The sequence below is a fragment of the Dermochelys coriacea genome, chromosome 12 (genome assembly GCF_009764565.3).
Source record: "Dermochelys coriacea isolate rDerCor1 chromosome 12, rDerCor1.pri.v4, whole genome shotgun sequence".
NCBI lineage: Eukaryota > Metazoa > Chordata > Testudines > Dermochelyidae > Dermochelys > Dermochelys coriacea.
This window is the reverse complement of record NC_050079.1, coordinates 22950056-22974285: the sequence shown is the minus strand read 5'-3', so window position 1 is coordinate 22974285 and position 24230 is coordinate 22950056. Positions and strand designations below refer to the sequence as shown.

At 38.0% G+C, this 24230-nt stretch overlaps 1 long non-coding RNA gene across 9 annotated transcripts in view; it reads left to right on the top strand.

Moving 5' to 3' along the window:
- Positions 1-24230, top strand: part of LOC119841299 — a 67118-nt gene that overhangs the window by 22290 nt on the left and 20598 nt on the right. For 7 of the 9 annotated variants that reach the window (XR_006275105.1, XR_006275102.1, XR_006275104.1 and 4 more), the window contains exon 3: positions 6458-6569. This is a non-coding gene — a long non-coding RNA (uncharacterized LOC119841299). Of the gene's footprint in view, positions 1-3851; positions 3957-6457; positions 6570-24230 lie in introns of all 9 variants that reach the window. The other 2 variants (XR_006275099.1, XR_006275101.1) reach the window with 1 other exon arrangement.

Below are 24230 nucleotides of genomic sequence, written 5' to 3'. Positions count from 1 at the left end.
CTCCATCACCACTCATAGTCGGGCCCCTAGATTGTCAGCAACTCAAGGCAGAGATGTCTTCCCATTTGTTTGTAGAGCAGTGTACATATATCATATAGTAGAAATAAAAAATAATAGTCATACTTGGAGCTATTAATAAATATACAAGACCAAAATAAGCTCGGTGCACTCTACTCCAACAGGAGATTAAACCCCTTGTAGGAGTCACTCAGCATTACAGCTGAGCAAATAATTGTTTGGGTTTTTTTGGTTCTGGGGCTGAACCAAGCAATTTGGAAAATAAATTAATTAGATGTCTGATAAAGTTAGCTTTATTATTTAGTGGAATAATTTTAAATGAAATATTGCAAAGCAAAGACTAAAGCTGAAATCTGTATTGGTACTACTGAATTCTTCTGGGGAGAGAGTTCAATAAAACTATTCTGCGACAGTAACAATATTATCTTGGACATTAAGAAAATTATTTTAAAAATGGACAAAACTTTAAGTACTGTAGCTCCATGATCAGATTTAGTCTGCTATTTGGACATATTATTAAAAAAAATGATCATTGCATAGTTATGCTTGGCACAGAGGTTCATACTGTCAAGAAAACACTCTTGACCTTGACAGGTGGTTGCAATTCCATTGAAATCAATTGCCAGTACAAGTCAAATGATGTTCTTATGACTGCCTAGCGTGTACTTCCTAGTCCTTCTGACGTTATTGTTTTGGTCCAAGTCATTCTTCAACCTTTTAGCAGCTGAAAGGGACCTGAGTACTGCAGCTTTTCAGAAAATAAACACTAAGGTTTACTGCTGTGTGCTTTGAAAGCCTCTACTCTTCTCCCAAGTCTTTTTTTACAAGCTTAGCAACACACTTATTTTTTGTTAACAAAACAAAATATCTGATTGTTATTAGAATAGCCAAGACTTGTACTGTTGCCATTAAGATTCAGTATGACTTCTATCACCACAATTCAACTGGTAAATAGTTCTGATGAGCCTGATGATGGAGCAGTTGCTGTAGCTCACAAAAGCTTATGCTCAAATAAATTTGTTAGTCTCTAAGGTGCCACAAGTATTCCTTTTCTTTTTTTGATAGAACTCTGCAAATCAGTTTTTATCTTGTGAGAAGAAGCTTTCACTGTATGGAACATAATTGGTACAATTATGTATTTTCAAATGGAATATGTGATATTCTAAGGTAAGGGGATAAAGCAACTAATGTAAGATTTATTCTGTATTTTCTAATCTCTGCATATATATTTTTGTTGTGGCTTGGATATCATTGGAATAGATATGGCAAAAGTGATATGAATCTATCAGCCAAATATCTTCCACAAGAGACTAAACTCACAAAAACCTGTTGACATTACAGTTTCGACCTGGGCCTCTAGGACTTCCTTAGTGTAATACGTTTCTGAGAATGTTACTAAGTAACTTGTAATTTTTTTAGTTTTCTAAACAAGTCTGTAATTGTTCATATCTGCTCCATATCAAGTGTGTGCATTAAAAATTACAAAGTCATATTGAGCTCAGCATCCTAGAAAAGGCAAATAAAAACTTCCTCTCTTAGCAGAGAATGGTATACAAGGTATAGATAAAATAATAACAAAGCCTTTCCAAGCAATAGTCCACTCCATAGAAGGTTTAAATAGCCTGTTATATCTGGCTTATTTGTGTTGGGTAAGTGCAACAGGGGAGCCTGATTGGACCTATTATCTTAAAATTAAAGAAATACATAAAAATTAAGTGGAAAGTGTAAGGAGGGATTCTAGTTGCTAGCCCTGAATATTAAGACACAGGACTAACAGGCTGCTGTGATTAATGTGGAACAAATCACTAACCTGGCACTCAGTGATGCAAAATCCAACTTGTGGGAAAGAGTGTCCTGTTCAGAGGGGTTTTATTGCAGCATGCTAATGCACTTGGCAATAGTCTTGTGATTTCTGTACTGAGGTGTTATTGTTTTCCAAGCAGTCAATTTCTATGAATCTGTTTTTAGTTTTATACTCTGACTAGTCTGTTTCAGGTCAATATAGATACAGATATTTCTACCTCCTCTCTCACCTTCCCATCTCCACACACACTAATTCTAACTACATTCTTCAATGAATTAACTGCACTGAGTTTGTATAATATAATCACTGTTTGTTTCCAAAGTTTGGTCCTGATCTTGAGGTTCTTAACTCAGTTTATTTTTCAGTCCTTCATGAGGTAAAACACGCACTGAAACTCTACTTAGTAAAGACTGATTATAAATTGAGTATGGACTTCAGAATTTGTCCCCTAGTTGCATCCTAGCACAATTTTAAAGATTCCTCTAAATTGGATATGGAGATTAGGTCCAGCTAGGGCTGTCAAGAGATTAAAAAAATTAATCACTATTAATAGTGTGATTAAAAAAATTAATTGTGCAACTGGAAAAATAGCGTGATTAGAAAAATTAATTGCATGATTAATCGCACTGTTAAACAATAATAGAATACTATTTATATAAATATTTTTGGATGTTTTCCACATTTTTAAATATACTGATTTCAGTTTCAACACAGAATACAAAGTGTACAGTGCTCACTTTATATTTTTAATTATAAATATTTGCACTGTAAAAATAAATAGTATTTTTCAATTCACTTAATACAAGTACTGTATACAATCTCTTTATCATGAAATTTGAACTTACAAATGTAGAATTATGTACCAAAAAACCTGCATTCAAAAATAAAACAATGTCAAACTTTAGAGCCTACAAGTCCACTCAGTCTTACTTCAGCCAATCGCTCAGACAACCAAGTTTGTTTACATTTTCAGGAGATAATGCTGCCCGCTTCTTGTTTACAATGTCACCTGAAAGTGAGAACAGGTATTCACATGGCACTGTTGTAGGCGGTATTGCAAGATATTTACGTACAAGATGTGCTAAAGATTCATATATCCCTTCATGCTTCAACCACCATTCCAGAGGACATGCGTCCATGCTGATGATGGGTTGTGCTCAGTAATGATCCAAAGCAGTGCAGATCAATGTATGTTCATTTTCATGATCATGTCAGATGCCACCAGCAGAAGGTTGATTTTCTTTTTTGATGGTTCAGGTTCTGTAGTTTCCGCAGCAGAGTGTTGCTCTTTTAAGACTTCTGAAAGCATGCTTCACACCCCGTCCCGATCATGGTGGCTGAAGCATGAAGGGGTATATGAATGTTTAGCATATCTGGCTTGTAAATACCTTGCAATGCTGGCTACAAAAGTGCCAGGCGAACATCTGTTCTCACTTTCAGGTGACACTGTAAATCAGAAGCAGGCAGCATTATCTCCCATAAATGCAGACAAACTTGTTTGTCTTAGCTATTGGCTGAACAAGAAGTAATACTGAATGGACGTGTAGGCTCTAAAGTTTTACATTGTTTTGTTTTTGAGTGCAGTTATGTAACAAAAAAAATCTACATTTGTAAGTGGCACCTTCACAATAAAGAGATTGCACTATGGTACTTATGAGGTGAACTGAAAAACACTAATAAGAGAGAGCTGAGTCCTGCAAGGGGAGGTCGAGGAGAGCCTATCCTGCGTTATAGGTTATATGATAAGGAGCCCTGGTGCCAGTGACAGGGCTCCTTACGTTATAACCTATAACCCTGGCACCAGTTATGGGTTATGTGGTAAGGAGCCCTGTAACGCCTGCACAGGACCTAATAAATGCCTGGTATAAGAGAGTCTGGGTCATGGGCTGGCAGTGCCCCTCCCTTGTGCTAAAAGTTTAAAAAAAGTTGCAGCCTGCTGCTTAATTCCGTGCATGAGTCTGTCCTTATTTTGCTGCTGGGTCCACATCAATGCTAGTAGGCCATATTCCTTAGTTAACAATCTTCTCAGGGTACATTATAGGTATGCATGGGTAAACATGACATCACAGTAGGACGACACCGAATGGCAGCTGCAGAATGACCTGTTCCTATGGAGAGGAACTTGACTCTAAAGGTGAGTATGGGCCTTCAAACCTCCTAACGTAATTTAAAATCAGAATCCAGTAGTTGTGGTGACAGAGAGTGATGGAAGAAGTGTTACCAACACCTTGTCGATATCATAGAAAAAGATCATTTGAACAAGGAAGACATTGAGTTCCATACAGCTGCCATTGAAGTAAATGGTAAAAATAGTAAAATTCCCATTCATTTCAGTGGGAGAAAGTTCAGGCCCAACACAGAAACCAAATGACTTGGAATAGTGTCCATTGGTTTTACAATCTCCTACGGCCTGATCTAGCTCCAGCTAAAATTAGTGGTATAACTTCCATTATCTTCAATGGTTCAGGATTAAGCACTGATAACCAGGCTAACTGGGAAAAAAAACAATTATTTTTGTTAGTAACTTTTATGAATAAAATGGCAGTTTTGTTAAAGTTGAATATGTGTGGCAAATCTAGTTTGAAAAACTCATGCATGAGTTGGTCAGCATTTGCTTCTTCACCACATCTCTTTCAGCATGATGTTGTTTTGCTCTCTAAAGTTACAGAGCCAAAACACTTGAAGTTATAAAGTCTGTTATCTTCTTCTCAGCACTAAATGTTTTGAACTTTTCTTGTAAAATGTAATATCTTTTTATATCAAAGATTTTGATCCTGATATAGAACCAAAAAAGTAAGCAACTTCCAGCAAAAAATGTCTTGGATTGTTCTGCTTTTTGCTCTGACGTGAAAGTCATTTAAGAAAAAAGCCATCTGCTACTTTATTTTCAGATATCAGAGGCAGAACAATGTCCAATTTTAATATCATACTGTTTGACTATGTACTCCACTAATTTGTCCTCTGATATCAATGAATCAAAGGAGAGTTGCTAAAAGGAGTGCATCAGAAGGGAATTAATCTCCCCTTGATAGCAATAGTAATTTCAGAATGGGCCTGTTTTGCTGAATTATCCATATCTATATGAAACTGAGTTTGTGTTGTTCATCAGATCAATACCACAGTTGCTGCACAAATACAGTGCATGAGAGAGTAAGGCCTATGTCACCCAATAGCCAATCAGAATTGGTATTAAAGGAGAACAAAAAGAAGGGCCGCTGAACCTTTCTGATATGAGAGTTGTTGTGGTGATGCAAGACAGGTGTACAATCAAAGATGAAAAAAATGGATAAATGAAGCCTTCCTGATGGTTCATCCAGTCCACCTGCTTTTTCAGGCTTGGTTTTTCATGAATTGCCTACCTTTCTGCAATGGGGAGGGGGAAAATACCAGAGGACTTGTAACTAGAGGATGGCTATGTAGTATTGGAGAAAAAGGAGTGCTGGGGGGGGGGTGTTTAATGATGTAAAAAGTCCATTTCAGTAATCTTAAAGTTCATAGCAAGATTTGTGTGATAACACAGTATACTGGAGCTGTCTCAATGCATATTCCGCATAAATATTGTGGTTTCTTTGCAGTGTTTTGACAAATCATTGGCTTGTGCTCAATTTTTGTTATATAGATCTAACACTTTTCAGATGAATGTGATGCTTAGGAAAGAGTATATTATCCCACACACTGCTGTTAGTCCTCCTGAATCCCAACCCTTAACATCCATGCAATTTCATTCACAGCCTACTCTGTCTATATACCACATTCACAAAAAGAATACTATCATTACACGCCTTAATCCACTTGCTAAGTGTGCAGTCATGTTTAGGTATTGTGCAGCAAAAAGGGGAGAAGAAACTATGTAGTACATTCTGTCAGTGTTATAATATAGAGAATGTGACTACATAAAAAGAAATTCAACAGCTGCAGGTATTGAAACTTCTGAGTGTTTGCACTTTGCACAGTTGAAATGTGTAGGAAATGGTTACTGTAGCAAAGCAAGCCTGTTCTAGTATTACACTAACGGGCATACTGTTAAGGAAATACTTTATACATTTGTGTGCTAAGAATCAAACTGAGGGAATGCTAAGTTCCAAATGAATCACTAAAATACATTTTAACAATCTTTGATGACTAATATGTTGTCATTTTACTGAAGAACAAATAAATGTGTACTGGCTGCAGGATTTTAACTAAATAAAATGCATTTCTTTGTTTTATACTAAAATGTTATTTCTTCAACAAAATAAATTTTTTAAATTGATTTATGGAAGCTATTCATTTAGCATCTGCAAACTGCTAAATAAAGAGCTTGTTTGACTTAGCCATCTGTTGGGGACGGGGGAAAGACTACAGGTGAATCAAATATTTCTCTCTGTTTTTATAAATCTTTTTCCATTTATTATGTATTTGTTATGCACTGGTGTCGATAGTGTCTGACCGTGTCTTCTACTAATTATGGGCCAACCCTTGATAGGTGCTCAGATACTAGATGAGTGCTGTATAAGAATCTATACAGAATATAATATCCATATACAGGCAACACTCTTGTTTGCATCAAAGCAGTGTTATTTTGCCTGAATAAGGATTGAAGATTGCAGGATTTTGTCCTATAAGACTAAATATACTAATAAATATCTTCCCTAGATACACTGCATGGAGGGTCTCACCATATGTGGATCTACCCCATCCTGTATGGACTGAGAGGACGTCTGCTATCTTCATGGAACTCTCTTCATCTGGCTCAGATCCTGCAGAGGTATCAAGCTAAGGATAAGGAGTGTGATCCAAAACGCATTGGGCATTTTCCATTGACTTCAGTGAGCTTTGGATCAGGTCCAGGGAGCAAAAAGGGGAGGGCCCTCACGCCCTATTGAAAATCCAGGTGAGTAAATACAACCTGCGACAGCACCCTCCACCCACAGAAACTCTATATATTCAGGGATCCCTAGGGAAGCTCTGACAGCAAGCCCTCTTCTTCAAGGGGCAGACCTGCCTATTGCATCTGACCTTTCCACACTTAAAGCATTGAGACTATCTCCCCTTCTTGTCCATCCTTCAGTATTCCTTCATTTCTGCTTCTCCATTTCTGGCTCAGCCACCCCCAGGACTCAGGCAGAGCAGAGACTTGAAGCTGGGTCTCCTACTCCTGAGTCTCCCATCTGAGTGCACTAGCCACCAAGGTATTGGCTATTCTGAGATGGATCTATCTAGCTATCTATCTATAATATCATTTTGACCAGGAATTTCATCCTGGACCTGAGAAACCTTCCCAAAGAAAGTTAAGTGAAACTGGTATGTTCCCATGAAAAGTACAGTTTCCTAGTGTGGAACAAGGCCATGGAAAGAGTAATATAGCTGATTCCTTATTATCTTTTCTGACAAATCTCAATGGGGTGGTGGCACGATGGTCATATTCTCCCCCATTCCAGGCATGCCCGTCTCCATTTTCAGTTGCGACATAAATCCTGACCCAGGAAAGACCTCTCCCCAGGATCTGAGGTGGAGGGGAGGGGACATTGCCTTGGTAGTGGCTGACCCTCTCCCACTTACCTGTGGTGCTGGAGAGACAGATCCAAACATGGGAGGGAAGGAGGCCATCAAAACACAGAGCTGGGGGTCATGATCTGGGCCTTTTTCATGAGAAAATTCCTTTGTGGTAAGACAGAACCTTACATAGCATATCAATAACTTGCAAATAACTGCTATGCCTGTGGTTCATTCCTATACCAATTTTGAGTGAAAAATCCAAACAGATCCCTGAATGAGATTCTCTGCCTCTATAGGTGTGCATGTGCCTTCTAACATCACTCAGACAAACCTTTGTACCCTCATAATTATCTAAGAATGAGAGAATATAGACATAAACAATCTGGAAAAGCTATTCAAGTAGTGAGCACTCCATGTCCCACTTTCTGTCCTCCATCCATAGTAAACACACTCGATTACCTATCCAATATAGTCCAGACTGGAGATTCTCCATCCTACCCTCCAATTTTTAAATAATTTTGAATCTGAAAAATATTCAGATCCAAATGTTTGCGTGTCCATGGCTGAAATAATATCTTGGCAATTTTTAGATGCATGGAAGTGATAGCTGTAACTAAGGCTGATAGCATATTTCCTTTTCAGGAACAAAGTAAAGGCACTTACTGTACTAGATACAATAAGCAGATTAGTCAGTGTCTTTGGAATTGGTTTACTAAAAATCTTGATAATCTTCTGAAAGATTTAGATTATTTAATGCACAATGCATAATATCTCTCTGTGTAATGGCTGTTTGTTTACCAGCTTTCTGCTTCTCTAAATTCTCCCAACATAATATTTCTTATAAAGATACAACATGCAGAGTTTCCAATGGAATCCTGCAGAGCGAGGGGCAATTAAGAAGGTTATGCAATAATGCATTAGTCTCCTTATACACACTACATGTATGGGCTTTGACAATGCAACAACAATAAAAAATGCTGAGTTTAGTAGTTCAGCTTTTAACTTCTGGGTATTATATTAACAATTTTAGCTGTATTAACACAAACAAAGGTAGCAGACAGCTCAAACAACAGTATTAACTACAAAAAATAGAGAGAGAAGCTAATAGACTAAACCTTTTATGTATACCGTAGAATGAACCGTGTGCAAAGATTTGCCAGACAGTTAATTTACTCCTATGTACAGGATATAATAATAATAGCAATGGTCTATTTTTAACTTGGGTAGAATCAGCATCCTGACTTTTGGTAACATTGTTATAAAAGATGCAGCCTTTTGAACTACAGATGTGGGTGAATGTCTTTTTTGGGAAGTAACACAATGAAGTTTGTTCTGCTAAGGATATGTCTACACTACAATTAAACACCTACAGCTGGCCCATGTCAGCTTATTCAGACTTGTGGGGTTTGGGGCTGTTTAATTGTGGTGTAGATGCTTGGGCTAGACCCCTTACTCTGGGATCCTTCCCCCCATGGGGTCCTGGAACTTGGGCTCCAGTCCAAGTGTTGACACCACCATTAAACATCCCAGAAGCCCCAGCACTGCATTCTTGAGTCAGCTGATATGGACCAGGTGCAGGTGTTTAATTGCAGTGTAGACATACCCTAAATGACTAACCTTTCATGAATCAAACTACAGAACCTTTTAGGTTATAGTGAAATCTTCCTGAACATATATCTGACAGTGGAACAAATGTATCTTTGTTATGCATTTAACAGTTTACCCATTCTATTGTACTGTAGCTAATTTCAAACATCTAGTGAAATGTAGGTGCTCTGCTTACTGGGAGAGCTAATAACTTGAGGATATCAAGATGGTTGAGTTTAATGCCTGTTTTGCTTCAGTCTTCACTAACAAAGGTAAACAGTGACCACATACTCAACACAATTAATATTAACAACAAGGAGGAAGGAATACAAGCCAAAATAGGAAAAAAACCAGTAAAAGAATATTTAGATAAGTTTAGATATACTCAAGTTGGCAGCATCAGGAAACATAGGTTTGAATTTCGTAATTGAGCCTGAAGCTTCAGGCAGGTTAAAGCTTGGCTAGGCTGCAACAGAATAAACTGATTGGCTAACCCACCCAACTACCTGAAAGGAAGCAACAGGTCTGCATTTAAGTTCACTGGCAGCAGGTGTAGCAGGTCATTGGCTGGTCAATGCTTATGCTGGCAGCTGTGATTGCTCTTATCTCAGACTTGCTCCCGTCTCTTCTTGCCCTCTGCTGCTCCTGTTCCCTTGCCTACCTTCTGGCTCTGATCATTGGCTCTGGTTCCCAGCTCCTGAGTCTGGCTCTGAGCCTTGGCTTGACCCTTAGCTCTAATGACTAGGATGGGCTTTGGCTCTAATGAGTAGAACCGGTTGCCTATGTCCTGGTCCTGACAGCCCAGGCTTGATTAAATTCATTTTAGCATATTTAAGGAACTAGCTGCAGCCATCTTGGAATCATTAGCAATTATCTTTGAGAACTCATGGAGGACAGGTGAGGTCCCAAACAACTGGAAGAGGGCAAATATAGTACCTATCTTTAAAAAGGGGGAACTAAGAGGACCCGGGACATTATAGACCCATCAGCCTAACTGTGATACCTGGAAAAATACTGAAACAAATGGCTAAACAATCAATTTCTAAGTACCTGTAGGTAATAGGGTTTAATGAATAGCCAACATGAAATTGTCTAGAACAAGTCTTGTCAAACCAACCTAATTTTCTTCTTTGATTGGGTTGTTGGCCTATTGGATGGGGGGAAGTAATAAGGCATGATATATCTTGATTTTAGTAAAGCTTTTGACACAGTCACACATGGTATTCTCATAAGCAAACTAGGGAAATGTGGTCTAGATGAAATTACTCTAAATTGATTGAAAGACTGTATTTACATAATAGGTTTCAGAGTAGCAGCCGTGTTAGTCTGTATTCGCAAAAAGAAAAGGAGTACTTGTGGCACCTTAGAGACTAACAAATTTATTAGAGCATAAGCTTTCGTGAGCTACAGCTCACTTCATCGGATGCATTTGGTGGAAAAAAAAAACAAAACATTTTTTTTTCTACCAAATGCATCCGATGAAGTGAGCTGTAGCTCACGAAAGCTTATGCTCTAATGAATTTGTTAGTCTCTAAGGTGCCACAAGTACACCTTTTCTTTTTATTTAAATAATAGTTATCAATAGTTTGCTGACAAACTGGGAGGATGTATCTAGTGGGGTCCCACAGGGCTATGTCCTGGTCAAGTATTAGTCCATATTTTCATAAATGAATTGGATAATGAAGTGGAGTATATGCTTATAAAATCTGCAGATGACACCAAGCTATGAGGGATTGCAAGCACTTTGGAAGACAGTATTAGAATTCAAAATTACCTTGACAAACTAGAGAATTGGTCTGATATCAACAAGTACAAAGTACTTCACTTAGGAAAGAAAAAATCAAATGCACAATTGAAAAATGGGGAATAATTGGCTAGGTGGTAGCACAGCTGAAAAGGATCTGGGGGTTATAATGGATAACAAATTGAATGATTCAACAATATGATGCAATTGTGGAAAAGGATTATGTCATTCTGGGATGTATTAACAGGAGTGTTGTATGGAAGACATGGGAGATAATTGTCCCACTCTATTAAGCACCAGTGGGGCCTCAATTGGAGTATTGTGTACAGGTCTTGGTGCCACACTTTAGGAAAGATATGGACAAATTTGAGAGATTCCAGAGGAAAGCAACAAAAATGTTGAAAGGTTTAGATAACCTGACCTATGAGGAAAGGTTAAAAAAACTGGGCATGTTTAGTCTTGAGAAAAGAAGACAGACGGAACCTGATAACAGACTTCAAATATGTTAAGAGCTGTTACAAAGAGGACGGTGATCAACTATTCTCCAGGACCACTGAAGGTAGGGCAAGAAGTAATGACTTAATCTGCAGCAAGGGATCATAAATATAAGGATAGTTAAATACTAGAATAGGCTTCCAAAGGTGGTTGTGGAATCCCTATCATTGGAGCATTTTAAAAACAGTAGACAAAAACCTGTCAGTGATGATCTAGGTTTATCTGGCCCTGCTGGTGTGCAGGGGACTGGACTTGATGACTTCTGAAGGTTCCTTCCAACCCTACGTTTCTACAAGTCTATGAATATCTCAGTTGTAAACAGTGTTTGTTTTGCTATGCTTAAATATGCTTCAGATATGTGTAAATTTAAACCTAGAAGAAATGAAAAATTTTACTGAGACCTCACTAACATATTGGTGTGAATTTTGGGTGGTGGTTTGCTTGCTTGTACTTTAAAGTACAGCAATGTAAAGCAAACTGGACCCCATCCATTACATCTTAACAGCTTTCAAATACAGAGGGAGGTAAGGCAAGAAAATGTACCCTGCAGTTATTACTGAGAAAATGCTGATTTTTTTCATTGGGATTTCTCTTCTGATTGCTCATTTTGTTGCTGCCAGAAAGTGCATGAATTCAGGAATAGATTGTCATAGACTGGCAGGAAATATTGTCAGGGACAAGTTTGTCAGGGAGTGCATGATTACTGAAAATACCTTGTTTGGTTTTTAAGGAGTAAACCACTGATTAATTTTAGAATGGTTATGTACCACTCAAATAACTGTGGAAATATAATATAACGGCATGGTTCATAAAATACTATTCACAAAGATTGCTTTTGTTCAGCCATGTTTAGACTTGGTGTTAACTGGCCCAACTCTATTGATGTCAATTACTCATTGTCTCTGTTAAAGAACAACATAATTAAATATGAGAAATGACAATGATGGTGACATTTGACATCAGTACTCTCACACTTTTCTTTTATTTACATAACCCATATGGTATTAGGTTGTTTAACTGCTACAGGCCCATATATTTCTGGATGAAAGCACAATAGGAATGTCTCAATTTAAGGAAACTCTGTGGGTGGTGCAATTCATACAATCCATGCTTCTCAACAGCCAAAAGGAGTGAGGAACTATATAATGGTTTCTGAAGGAAATTATTTCATTTTAATGAATTTCATAAAGAGAACTTATATAGCATGTCTTAAAAATGACATCTACTCAATAAATAATAATAAATTTGCTCCAGTGAATAAAATCCATTTTAGAAACAATGATTCATAAAGTGGGACTGTACAGTTTTCAAGTCCTCTCATATAAAAACTTCAAAGGAACTCCCCCATTAGAAAAAAATACTGGTGCTGTGGTTTTCTCTTGAAAAGGTGCTTTCGTACCTCGGAGATCCTGCTGACCCATTGGTAGAGTGGGTGTATCATACATTATAGATAAAACAAGTATGCAAAAATCTTTAGAAGATTATACAGGAAGAAAAAACAGCTACAAAGAATTAGATGACCTCATTTGCCCTTGAAAAATGTGAATCTCTGTTAACTTGTCCCTCTTTCCCAAATACACTAAAATATTTACTTCAGTATAGACTTTTTAATTCATCACTGATATATTTACTCCCCAAGTGCATCAGCAGATTTAAAAGGGTCTATAAAAATTCCCTTCATAGGACTACAGTAACCTTTTGTTTAGTTGTCCTTCTGTGCTATTAGTAGCTCATGAACCAGCTTTTTTTTTTAAGATGATCACTCATTTCATGAAGTGCTAATAGTTAGTATGTTGGTAAATGGTGGCTTATTTACTATTGGAGCTGATGATGTTACCTGGTATATCAACCTTCCAATATGCTATTTTTCAAGTACTCCCAAATGAAGTTTGAAACTCCCTGTTCTTCCTTGTCACACCTGTATCCAAAGCACATGAAAAGCACAAATTCTCCATGACTTGTTTTCTGCTCTTTTCAAAACTCTGTTTTTGTTTGCTGCGCTGTTGGATGTAACACTGCTAGTTTCCAAGAGATATAACTTAAGTATTTCTATACTACAAAAATCTCTAATGCACAATGCTGTAATAAGAGTGTGCTACCCCTTTTTGAGCTGGAAGGGTGGAGTAATTAGTAAACCACACATAGGGACTGATGCTGCTCCTAGTGAAGTCAAAGGGAGAGTTGCTGTTGACTTCTGTGGGAGCAGGATTGGATCCAAAGAGTGACATTCAGATGAAAATAATGAATGGAATGTATTGACTCTACTTCTAGGCAGCAGGAAAAAGAGTATGGGACTCCTTTAAGGATATGTACTGCATTTGGGTTACAAGGGAGGAAAAAGGGGGATGGATTTATTTGAGTGACCCCAAGGGGGGGAACAGGAAATGTCCAGAGCAGGTGGACTCCCCATGTGCACTAAGGGGAATGGAGGGCACTTGTATCCCATGCATTCCAAAGGGAACTCTCTCTCTCAGCAATCATGGACTGGTAGTAACCACCCTCCAACCTTTGAGTTTTATTTACTGTGGGATTGTGCCAGGCATGCCTTTTCTTTGGGGCTGGGAAAGAATTCTTCCCTCCATCACTGCCAGATTGGTCAAGAAGGGGTGGGTGTTTTTTTGTTTTTTTTTTTGTCTTCCCTACAGCAGATCAGGGACCTAGTGAGATAGATAAGGAGATAGGGTCAAGATGTCACAATTTAGCTGATAACAAACGTGGGAGATGTTCAGTGCAGGTGCTCATTACAGAGATGAGCTGGTTCCCTGATAGACAAGAGTTGAAAGTGAATTTATAGGAGGCATCTCCTAAGGAAAATGGACAAAGGAGGGTTGGGGCTCCTAACAGTGGGGAGACACCACCTACCCTCTTTTCCAGTTTTCCTTAAAAGGTAATAGCGACCATAATGTAGTTAAATTTAACATCATTACAGGTAGAAAATGCCAAAGAAACCTACCACAATAGCATTTTATTTCAAAAAGGGGAGCTACACAAAAGATGAGAAAGCTAGTTAAATGGAAATTAAAAGAAACCGTCATAAGGGTGAAATGCCTGCAAACTGCATGGAGGCTATTTAAAAACTCCTTAATAGAGGCTCAAACTAAATGTATGCCCCATGTAAAAAAGACTAAAAAATACCACCAGGGCTAAACAGCAGAGTAAAAGGGGTGGCTAGAGACAAGAAGGCATCCTTTAAAAATTGGAAGTCAAATCCTAGCAAGGAAAATAGAAAGGAGCAAAAACTCTGGCAAGTCAAGTGTAAAAGTATAATAAGGCAGGCCAAGAAAGATTTTGTGTCTTTTTATCTAGTTTTTCTTCAAATTAAAAGCATTTTTTTAAGTACATCAGAAGGAAAAAGCATGCCAAATAGTCAGGGGTCCACTGGGCAATCAAGGTACTAAAGGAGCACTCAAGGAAAACAAAGTCATTGCAAAGAAGCTAAATGAATTCTTTGGATCAGTTTTCACTGCAGAGGATATGGGGAAGATTCCCACATGTGAGCCATTCTTTTTAGGTGCTGAATCTGAGGTGTCAATAGAGAGGTTTTGGAAAAATTCATAAATTGAACAGTAACAAGTCACCAGGACCAAATGGTATACACCCAAGAGTTCTGAAGGAACTCAGATATCATATTACAAAGCTACTAACTGTGGTATGTAACCTATTGCTTAAATCAGCCTCTGTATCAGATGACTGTATGGTGGCTAATGTAAAGTCAATTTTTAAAAAGGTTTCAGAGGTGATCCTACCAATTACAGTCTGGTTAGCTTAACTTCAGTACCGGGTGAATTGGTTCAAACTATAATAAAGAACAGAATTATCAGACACCTAGGTAAACATGATTTGTTAGGGAAGGGTCAACATGGTTTTTGTAAAGGGAAATCATATCTCACCAATCTATTAGAATTCTTTGAGGGTGTCAACAAGCACATGGACAAGAGTGATCCAGTTGAAATAGCGTACTTGGACTTTCAAAAAGCCTTTGACAAGATCTGTGACCAAAGGCTCTTAAGCAAAGCAAGGAAACTTGGGATAAGAGGAAAGGTCCTCTCAGAGATCAGTAATTGGTTAAAAGATAGAAAACTAAGTGTAGGAATAAACAGTTTTCACAATGGAAAAAGGTAAATCTGTACTGGGATCTGCACTGTTCAACATATTCATAAATGATCTGGAAAAGGGGGTGAACAGTGATATGGCAAAATTTGCAGACAATAGAATGTTATGTCTCTTTTCTAATGGTTCCTAATAAAACAGAAAAATACCATAATGCCACTATATAAATCCATGGTACACCCACACTTTGAATTATCTGGTCTCAGACAAGATATATTAGACTTGGAAAAGGTACAGAGAAGGGCAACAAAAATGTTTAGGGGTATGAAACAGCTTCCATATGAGGAGAGATTGAATAGACTGGGACTGATCATCTTAGAAAAGAGATGACTAAGGGGAGATATAATAGAGGTCTAGAAAATCGTAAATGGTATACAGAAAGTGAATAGGGAAGTGTTGTTTGCCCCTTCACAAGAATTAGCAGTCACCCAATGATAGGCAGCAGGTTTAAAAAAAAAAAGAAAGTACTTCTAACAGCACATAGTCAACTTGTGGAACTTGTTGTCATGGAATGTTGTGAAGGCCAAATGTATAACTGGATTAAAAAAAAGAATTGGATAAATTCATGGAGGATAGGTCCATCAGTGACTATTAGCCAAAATGGTTAGGGATGCGACCCCATCGTCTGGGTGTCCCTGAACCTCCAACTGCCAGAAGTTGGGACTTGATGATGCACTGTTTTGTTCATTTGCACTGAATCATCTGGCAGCAGTACTATATGCAATGATTCTGCTTGACAAGTGGTTAGATGTAGGAGCTACATAAAAGATCATGGTTAAAAAGTACATTTAACTGTCAACTAACTTCTTAGCATCAAATCATCTCTTGAAAAGTGAAATATGTAAATTATAAGCTGCATGTATATAAACTAGAAAGACAAAACAAGAAATTTAATAGAGCATATTTCAACAGATAAATCAGCACTGTGCTGTACATTGACATTTCCTCGTAATCCTGAAGCAATTTTAACTTTTGATCAGATTATTGATGATGTTGGTGTGGAGAGAAACTAGCTATAACTATAGACATTGGACAGGATAATAGTATATGTGATGAAGACAATGATAGGAATACAGTGACTCCATCTTCTGGCTGAAAAGAGAAACTTTAGGAATTCTGGTTCTTACCTTCAAATATATGTGGGGATAAATGTAGAAAATCTGAAAAAATTATTCTGAAAATTTAAATATGTGAGACCTAAGTGACTTTCTAATATACAATAAATATATACATCACCAATTAAGAAATTAAAATGATTTCCTGACTACAACAAAAAAGCCCTTGTTGGCACAAAGTGGATTATAGATATATAGATATCGGGAAAACAAAATATGTCTTGGATTTATGCTACACAGTGAAGGTTAATTCACTTCATTTTTTTAAAAACAATGATATTGTCTTGAAAGTAATTTAGACATTTGCATCAATACATCCTAGAATATCTCATGTCCACTCATAGGGACAAATAGATATTCTAAAAAATGGTTAACAAATCTGAAGGTATTAAAATTATTGCTTACATTAGAAGTAGAGCTAATGATTCCTATTCTGATCACAGCTACTGCTGCATACATCTGGAAGTAACTCCACTGACCACCTTGGAGGTATTCTGGATTTAGACAGGTGTACAGGAAGTGTGAAGATATTGAGATCGGCTCTGAACTTTTATTAAACTAATTTTTGAGGTATAATGTACTATTTCCTATTAGTATTCAGAAATCAAAGGTGATCTCTATGAGGGAGAATTGAGGCATATTGGGGTTCATTGTGAGGAAAGCTTCTCCTGCTCATGCTGTACGTGTTCTATGGATAATGAAATGACTTCAGGCACTTGGGCTGCCAATCCAGCACTTTTTACAAGCCCTAAAAAGTCACTTAAAAGATCATTCTGTTGGTGCCTGGCTCAAGAAGGATCTCATTACAGTTAAAAATGATTGGCATAGCTGATTTAATGGCTAAGATGGTAATGAACGTATGATAATGTTTGAGACCTAGGGGTAAAAATTTTCAAAAGTGCCGAAGTGACTTAAGAGACTTATCCCATTCTCACTTTTGAAAATTTTTACCCCTAGGTTAGGCAGTGAATTTGTACTAGGAGGATTTGGATGTTGCTTAGGTGACACAGTATAGATTTAATCCTGCAAGTTGGTGAACAGTTCCTGACTGTGTGCCATCTCCCTGCACAAGAACCTAGTGCAAGGGCTGTTCCTGGGGCATTCTTAGAAGCTGGAGTACAGTTTGGGGCCATAGGCAGCTGTGTACAAGTTAGGGTAGCTCTCGGGCTGCTCTAAACTGCACCAGGGGCTGAAATAGACTCTCCTTCGACTAGGACAGGGAAGGCACAGAGGTAGTGCAAAGTGATTCCTCCACCTTCCCTTTAAGGCCTCTGCGCTGAGCTCTGTGGCAGTGCACAAATGAATTGGGCCTGGTATCTTTCCTTTGAAGGATTATTATAAAGTCAGTATAGTAGCTTGGTTGGCAACTCCAGTGTGACCATGTGGGAGTCCCAAGATAAAGTTGGGAGTAAAGACTCTGAAATGTTTGCTCTTTGGGTTAACAGTGAAATAATGGAGCTAACAATCTGTGGGAGACATCACTTTTAAGAACCCCTGGCATAACTTTTCAATGAAGTATATTAACCTTGGGATCATGAAATAGGAGGAGGAAAATGTTGGAACATAAAATGTCAGGGAAAACTTAAACTTGCTGGTTTTTGGGTATGCTTTTTAAAATAATTTGCTATTTTAGGCTATTCATATTGGTATTTTAAAAAATAGCAGTATGGCTGAAGTACAACAAAATTATCAAATTACCTTATATCATAACAGTATTTCGTGCTTCAGTGGTGTCTGGAATCTGATCACAGAGATTATTTGTATGCATTGTGTCCTATGTACATGTTTCAACAACAATCCTATTGTACCTTGTAACCAATATGTACAGTTGAATAAACTGTTTAACTGTTCACATGCATTGTTTCTATATGATGGAATGCAGTACAGTAAGTATATCCAAATGGATAATGTTCCTCTTGTTCTGGGAGAGACCAGCAGGGACTGGCTATGTAGGGGTATCAGTATACTAATACAGTACTAGGGTGAAGGGAAGCATATGAATCACAAATGTAGCATGCTTCACCTGTTTTGTTGCTGGTTTTATGATTTCATGCTGCTTAAGCATTATGATTTTGTGATTGAACTGTCTGTTTTCCTCCCTTGCAGTGTAATAAAATGACATTGAAGAAAACCCTCCCATCTAGAATACAGCCCATTTAAATATATCAACATTTGATCTGAATCCTTGAAATAGCTGTGATTTGTCCTCAGCTCTTCTCAGCTTTTGGGTCTGCACTCTGTGCTAATCTACCTCATAGATACCTCGTAAAGAGAAGAAGTCAAGAAGTTTCCCTCAATCTGAGCATGTTTGACTTTTTTTTTCTTCACTTAATTTTCTTTTGTGTTGTCTTCTGTATATATCTCATTCTCATTATTCAGCTACATTATTATTTATTATTTATTTTATTATATTCTTATATTATTTCAGTATAGAAATGGGTAAAAGGTGCCATAACATTCTTCCTACTAACTTAGAGAATTATTGTCTTCCAAGTTAACTAAAAAGAACAAAACCAAAAATCTCCAAATCACCAGCCAAGAGCATGTATGCAGCCACATGCTCACATTTAGAAATAGTAATATTTAAGTTAGCATTTACATACAGTAACACTTTTAACGTTTAAAATGCTTCATAAACATCAATTCGTGTAGCACTATGAAACTGGTAAGTGTTGTTGTTCCTATTTTACAGATGGCAAAACTGAAGCAGAGAAGGCCAGCACTTTCAAAAGTGGACTTTTTTTGGGTATCTAGATTTAGAAACTTTTGTCCTGATTCTCAGCTCCCTTTGAGTTCAGGTAGAGTTTTGTGTCTCAACACTTCTGAAAATCAAGCCTAAGAATCTTTGAATCTGTCCAGCTCCACTTTGTGTAGAACCTGAAGCAGGGAGCAAAGGTAGGTTTATGCCACCTTTACACTCTTCCAATTCTGGAGTTGTCTGAGTACCAATTTTGCCCCCAGTATAAGTTAGAACAGCTCCAAGAATGCTATAACTTGCAGAGACAGGTTATGGCCCCAGGCCATTATGTCAGTTGAGGAATGCCAGAGCACAGGAATCCTCCTGCTATGTCCTCTCTCCACAGCCATATACCTGACACACCACCTACACTAGCTTTTCATCACCTTAGGAATTCTCATCTGACTGGTTGAACCAACTTTATGAGTCAAAAGAAGCCATAGTGGGGGCCAGGATCTGGCCCAAAGTATCTAAAATTAGGCACTGGAAACTTTAAGGGACTTGTCCAAGACCACACAGGGCATTTGCATCAGAGTTGGGATTATAATTTAGCTGTTCTAGACTTCCAATCCTGTGCTTATTCCATATCAATATGGTTTACTAGGTGTCTCAAAGAAAATCTGAAAATACACAAGTCCAGACCCTCAGCTTTTGTAAATTGGTACAGCTACTTTGCTAGCAATGGAGCTGTGCCAGCATACACCAGTCTTTAAGTGCAAAGCTTTAGAACATTGTCAGTACTTCAGTCCTACCACAGGATGGAAGACTTTCATGAGGGGCAGTATGATTTGTTTAGACTTTTCTAAATTTATCATAGAATTGTAATTGGTATTGTCAGCTCTCTAAATAATGGTTGAACATTTAGGGTTTATTCTACTGGACTATTTTTAGACTACAGAGCTTGCCCACAACCTCTCTGTCATACTTATACATTTGTCTGCAGGCTAGTGATAATTAACCAATCATTAACATTTCTGTTGCATTTAATTTTGCTAAAAATATTTGATAAAGATTGCTAAATGGGACTTGCCTTTTAATTATGGTGATGTGTACTATATCACACTGAGGGACAGATTTTCAAAGGCATTTAGGTGCCCAAAGAAGCAGATAGATACTACTGAAAATTTCATTGGGCACCTAAGTGCCCTACTGCCATGGCTCCTATCTAGAGCACTAAGTACCTATCTGCATCGTTAGGCAGCTAGATCCCTCTAAACATCTGGCCCTAATTCTATTGTAGTTACCAACTGTAGTGATCCTTACCTAGCTCTAAAGAACTGAAGTACATGGAGCTGCACCAGATTATACCAGCTGAGGATCTGATCATGTACTTTAAAATGAACTTTTTATATTAGAGTAGTTTTAGGTGCCTGCTGCTATGAAGGACTGTCTGATGTGATATTGTATGAAGCATCCATTACTAATCCGAGTGAGAGGTTATTTATTTATAGAGTTGTGTGTAGTTTTATTTAAAGATCCCAAGACCATTCCTGATGTGTTTTAGTACAAACTTAGTGCCAAATCCTGCTTGTTTTGCTCATGTGAGGTGTCCATTGAACGGACCTGATGCACTACTGCTTTGCACCTTGTGTTATATTTTATACCTTTGTAAAATGGGTGTTAACATTATCTCCAGTGAGAGAGGCAAATGATGATTTGGTAGTAACTTATATTTTTCATTCATTTTGCATAGGCTTAAATAACTACACAAGGTGCAAGGCAGTGGAGATTCAGGTCCCCATGTTTGAAAAAAGTTTGCTAAGAATTAAGTTTGCCTCCAGTGAAGCCAATGATAATTTTGCCATAGACTTCCATGAAAGCAGGAATGTACCCATAGGATCAGATTCTGGCCCCAGATGTAGTCTCTTTATGCTTTTCCGGTAATGTAAGGGGTTTATAAAGCTACCATAAACAGACAGGTTTCAGAGTAGCAGCCGTGTTAGTCTGTATTCGCAAAAAGAAAAGGAGTACTTGTGGCACCTTAGAGACTAACAAATTTATTAGAGCATAAGCTTTCGTGAGCTACAGCTCACTTCATCGGATGCATTTGGTGGAATGCATCCGATGAAGTGAGCTGTAGCTCACGAAAGCTTATGCTCTAATAAATTTTAGTCTCTAAGGTGCCACAAGTACTCCTTTTCTTTTTGCATAAACAGACAATTGAAGATTATTCCAGCCTAAGAGAATCCCTGGGTAATACAGAGCTGTCTGGCTGTTCACCTCCCAGCCCCACTAGAGCAGAAGCATATCTGGGATTTGGCTGGAGATATGAGGGTATGCAAGTACTTCTGAACTTTAGCTGATCGCCTAATGTATTCCTAACCCAAATAATTTTAAAAAGCATGAGTCAGGACCCCAAATATAATGCGATTGGCTTAAAATAATATTTTTAAAATAATAAATTTTGTATTTTTTGTCTTCAAGATATTGATCCTGGGGGGTTCACATTTTCAGTCTTTTCTCCCTGCCCAAGATGGCTAGAAACATACTTTTTTTTTTAAATGAAAGCTGAGCTTCTGATATCATAATGACTTCAGAAGCTTGGTCTTTGAGAAAAATGCTAAATTATTGTGAGGATGTGATAAAATCTTGAGCCTTGGTAAGAGGCTGGGAGGAAGAGAACATAATATAAGAATGGCCATACTGGTCAGACCAAAGGTCCATGCAGCCCAGTATCCTGTCTACCGACAGTGGCCAATACCAGGTGCCCCAGAGGGATTGAACCTAACAGGTAATGATCAAGTGATCTCTCTTTTGCCATCCATCTCCACCCTCTGATAAACAGAGGCTAGGGATACCATTCCTTACCCATCCTGGCTAATAGCCATTAATGGATTTAACCTCCATGAATTTATCCAGTTCTCTTTTAAACCCTTTTATAGACCTAGCCTTCACAACCTCCTCAGGCAAGGAGGCCCACAGGTGGACTGTGCGCTGAGTGAAGAACTTCCTTTTATTTGTTTTAAACCTGCTGCCCATTAATTTCATTTGGTGGCCCCAAGTTCTTATATTATGAGAACACGTAAATCACTTTTTCTTATTTGCTTTCTCCACACCACTCATGATTTTATAAGAGACAGAAACAAAACCAAACAAGAGTTACTATGATATTTTTGCAAGTTTCCTCATTCAACTTTCTGGAAAGCTGTAATTACTACATTTCTATCTTTGTGTGGTGCTGTGTAAGGTAATAAATTAGCACTCCCAGGTCTACCCATGTGATTTCAAGATGGTGGCTTATAGCAAACACTGATGGCTTCTCCTGATTCTGGGTGAGATCCAGAATTCTAACAAAATGATTCCCCTGATAAACAAATGCCCAAATCTTTTTCTGGTAGCAAGAGACATTAAATGACAGCAAAATCCAACAAACGCCTTTTGACTCAGTGCAGTTATCCTGTGGAGTGGTTTCTTTTCCTATGGCATCCTACCACAGTTGAGATCAGCAATAGTGCTTGAGTTGGACCTTCCTATTGGTATAAGGAAGAAAGGGCTTCTGTGGAGACCTGCAGTTTTGGAGTTTCTCCTACCTCCTTGGTCCAAAATAGCCCAAATCTGAGGACCTTCAGGATATGCTATAAACTCATGTTCCTCTCCCCCAAGGTGTTTGGAAATAGTGGAGGGAGCTGCGAGGATGAGGAATTGTTCGATGGGGATACAAGTTTTTAAGTTGCCTGGTTCATTAGTGGTGGGTTATGTTGAATAGTACTGCTGCATTTTGGTTGTGCTGGAATATTATATTTAATTTTTATCTTTATTGGTGCCAGGGGCATACAGATCCTAATAAATAAATTAGATATTATTGAAGTCAAGAACTTGGAAAGATTGAAGAAAAGGATTAAATAGTTCTATAGATAACAAACATCCAGAATTAAAATAGTAATGTTTTAAAAGCCCATATGTTTTAGGGCATATACAAGCATCTAATTCATACTGAGGTTTCGGAAGAAACTTCCCCTTTTGGCAGGTTATTCAGTAACATGATTCATAGTGGAACTGTTGAACCAAATAGAACTGTAGTGACTGATATGGGCTTGGAGTAATATTTGGAAGGTAAAAAATATAAGACTATAAGTTGCAATAAAGCCTACAGTTTCATATTGTATCAGTGATTATTAGATATGTATTAATGCATTCATGGTTTCTTGCATCTTGCTATGAAGCAGCTGCTACTAGCCACTGTGGATGACAAAATACTAAAGTAGATACACCACTGCTCTGACACAGTATGGCATGTTCCTGTACATAGTGAGGAAATGAGCTCTTTCATGTCCACCTGCAAATAGTTTCAAGAGACAAAAAACCAGAGGAGAAAGGCTTTAATGTAGTAAGGATGTGCTGCTGAATTAACTTTTAGTGGCTCTGTCTGTTGGGCTAAACAGTGGCCGATTACTCCACCACAGTGAACATTACTACTACTTGTTGTCCAGGTAGGGGAAAAGCATTCCAAGTATGGGAGATAACTTGTTTGAAGGCCAGTGGGAAGAAGACTGGATTGGTGAGATGGGAGGGGTTGGTTAATATCAAAGGGAGCAAATATACTGACTGGTAGTGAAAAGGGTTTCAAAGAATAAGTATTAAATTATAATAAGCCACATTTAAAGATTAATGAATTCTAGAAAGGTAGCAAAACACAAAGAAAGTTCAGTTTCCCCCCAGATTGAAATAATGTGAAAGTTTGACTCTCCAAATTAAACCTTTTCAACAAGTGAGCTGTCTTGTACAAATGATCTGTGCCTGCTAGCAAGTGCTGCCTTCTGAGAGTTGAGGACAAGATTGCTCTGACCCATCCATCAATGAATATTGTACAAGTGTTTCTGGAAACTGAAATTCCAGGGTTCACAGGGGGGAAAAAACACCTGCATCAACTGCATTCTTATGAAAATCTCCACTTTGCGTTTAGAAAATTAAGTCCCTATGGGTGAACTAAGGCAGCAAGAAGTTAAGTGACTTGCTCAAGGTCGCATGGAAAGTCTCTGGCAGGGCCAGGATCAAACCCCAGGTCTCCTGACTCCCAGCCCTGTACTTTAATTACAAAGCTACGTGTTCTCTTTTGGGCTAAGGTTCTAGTTAGCTCTCATTTTAAATGTACCAGTTCATGAGTTTCTTTTCTAACATATAATTAAGTTTTTTTGAAAAAAT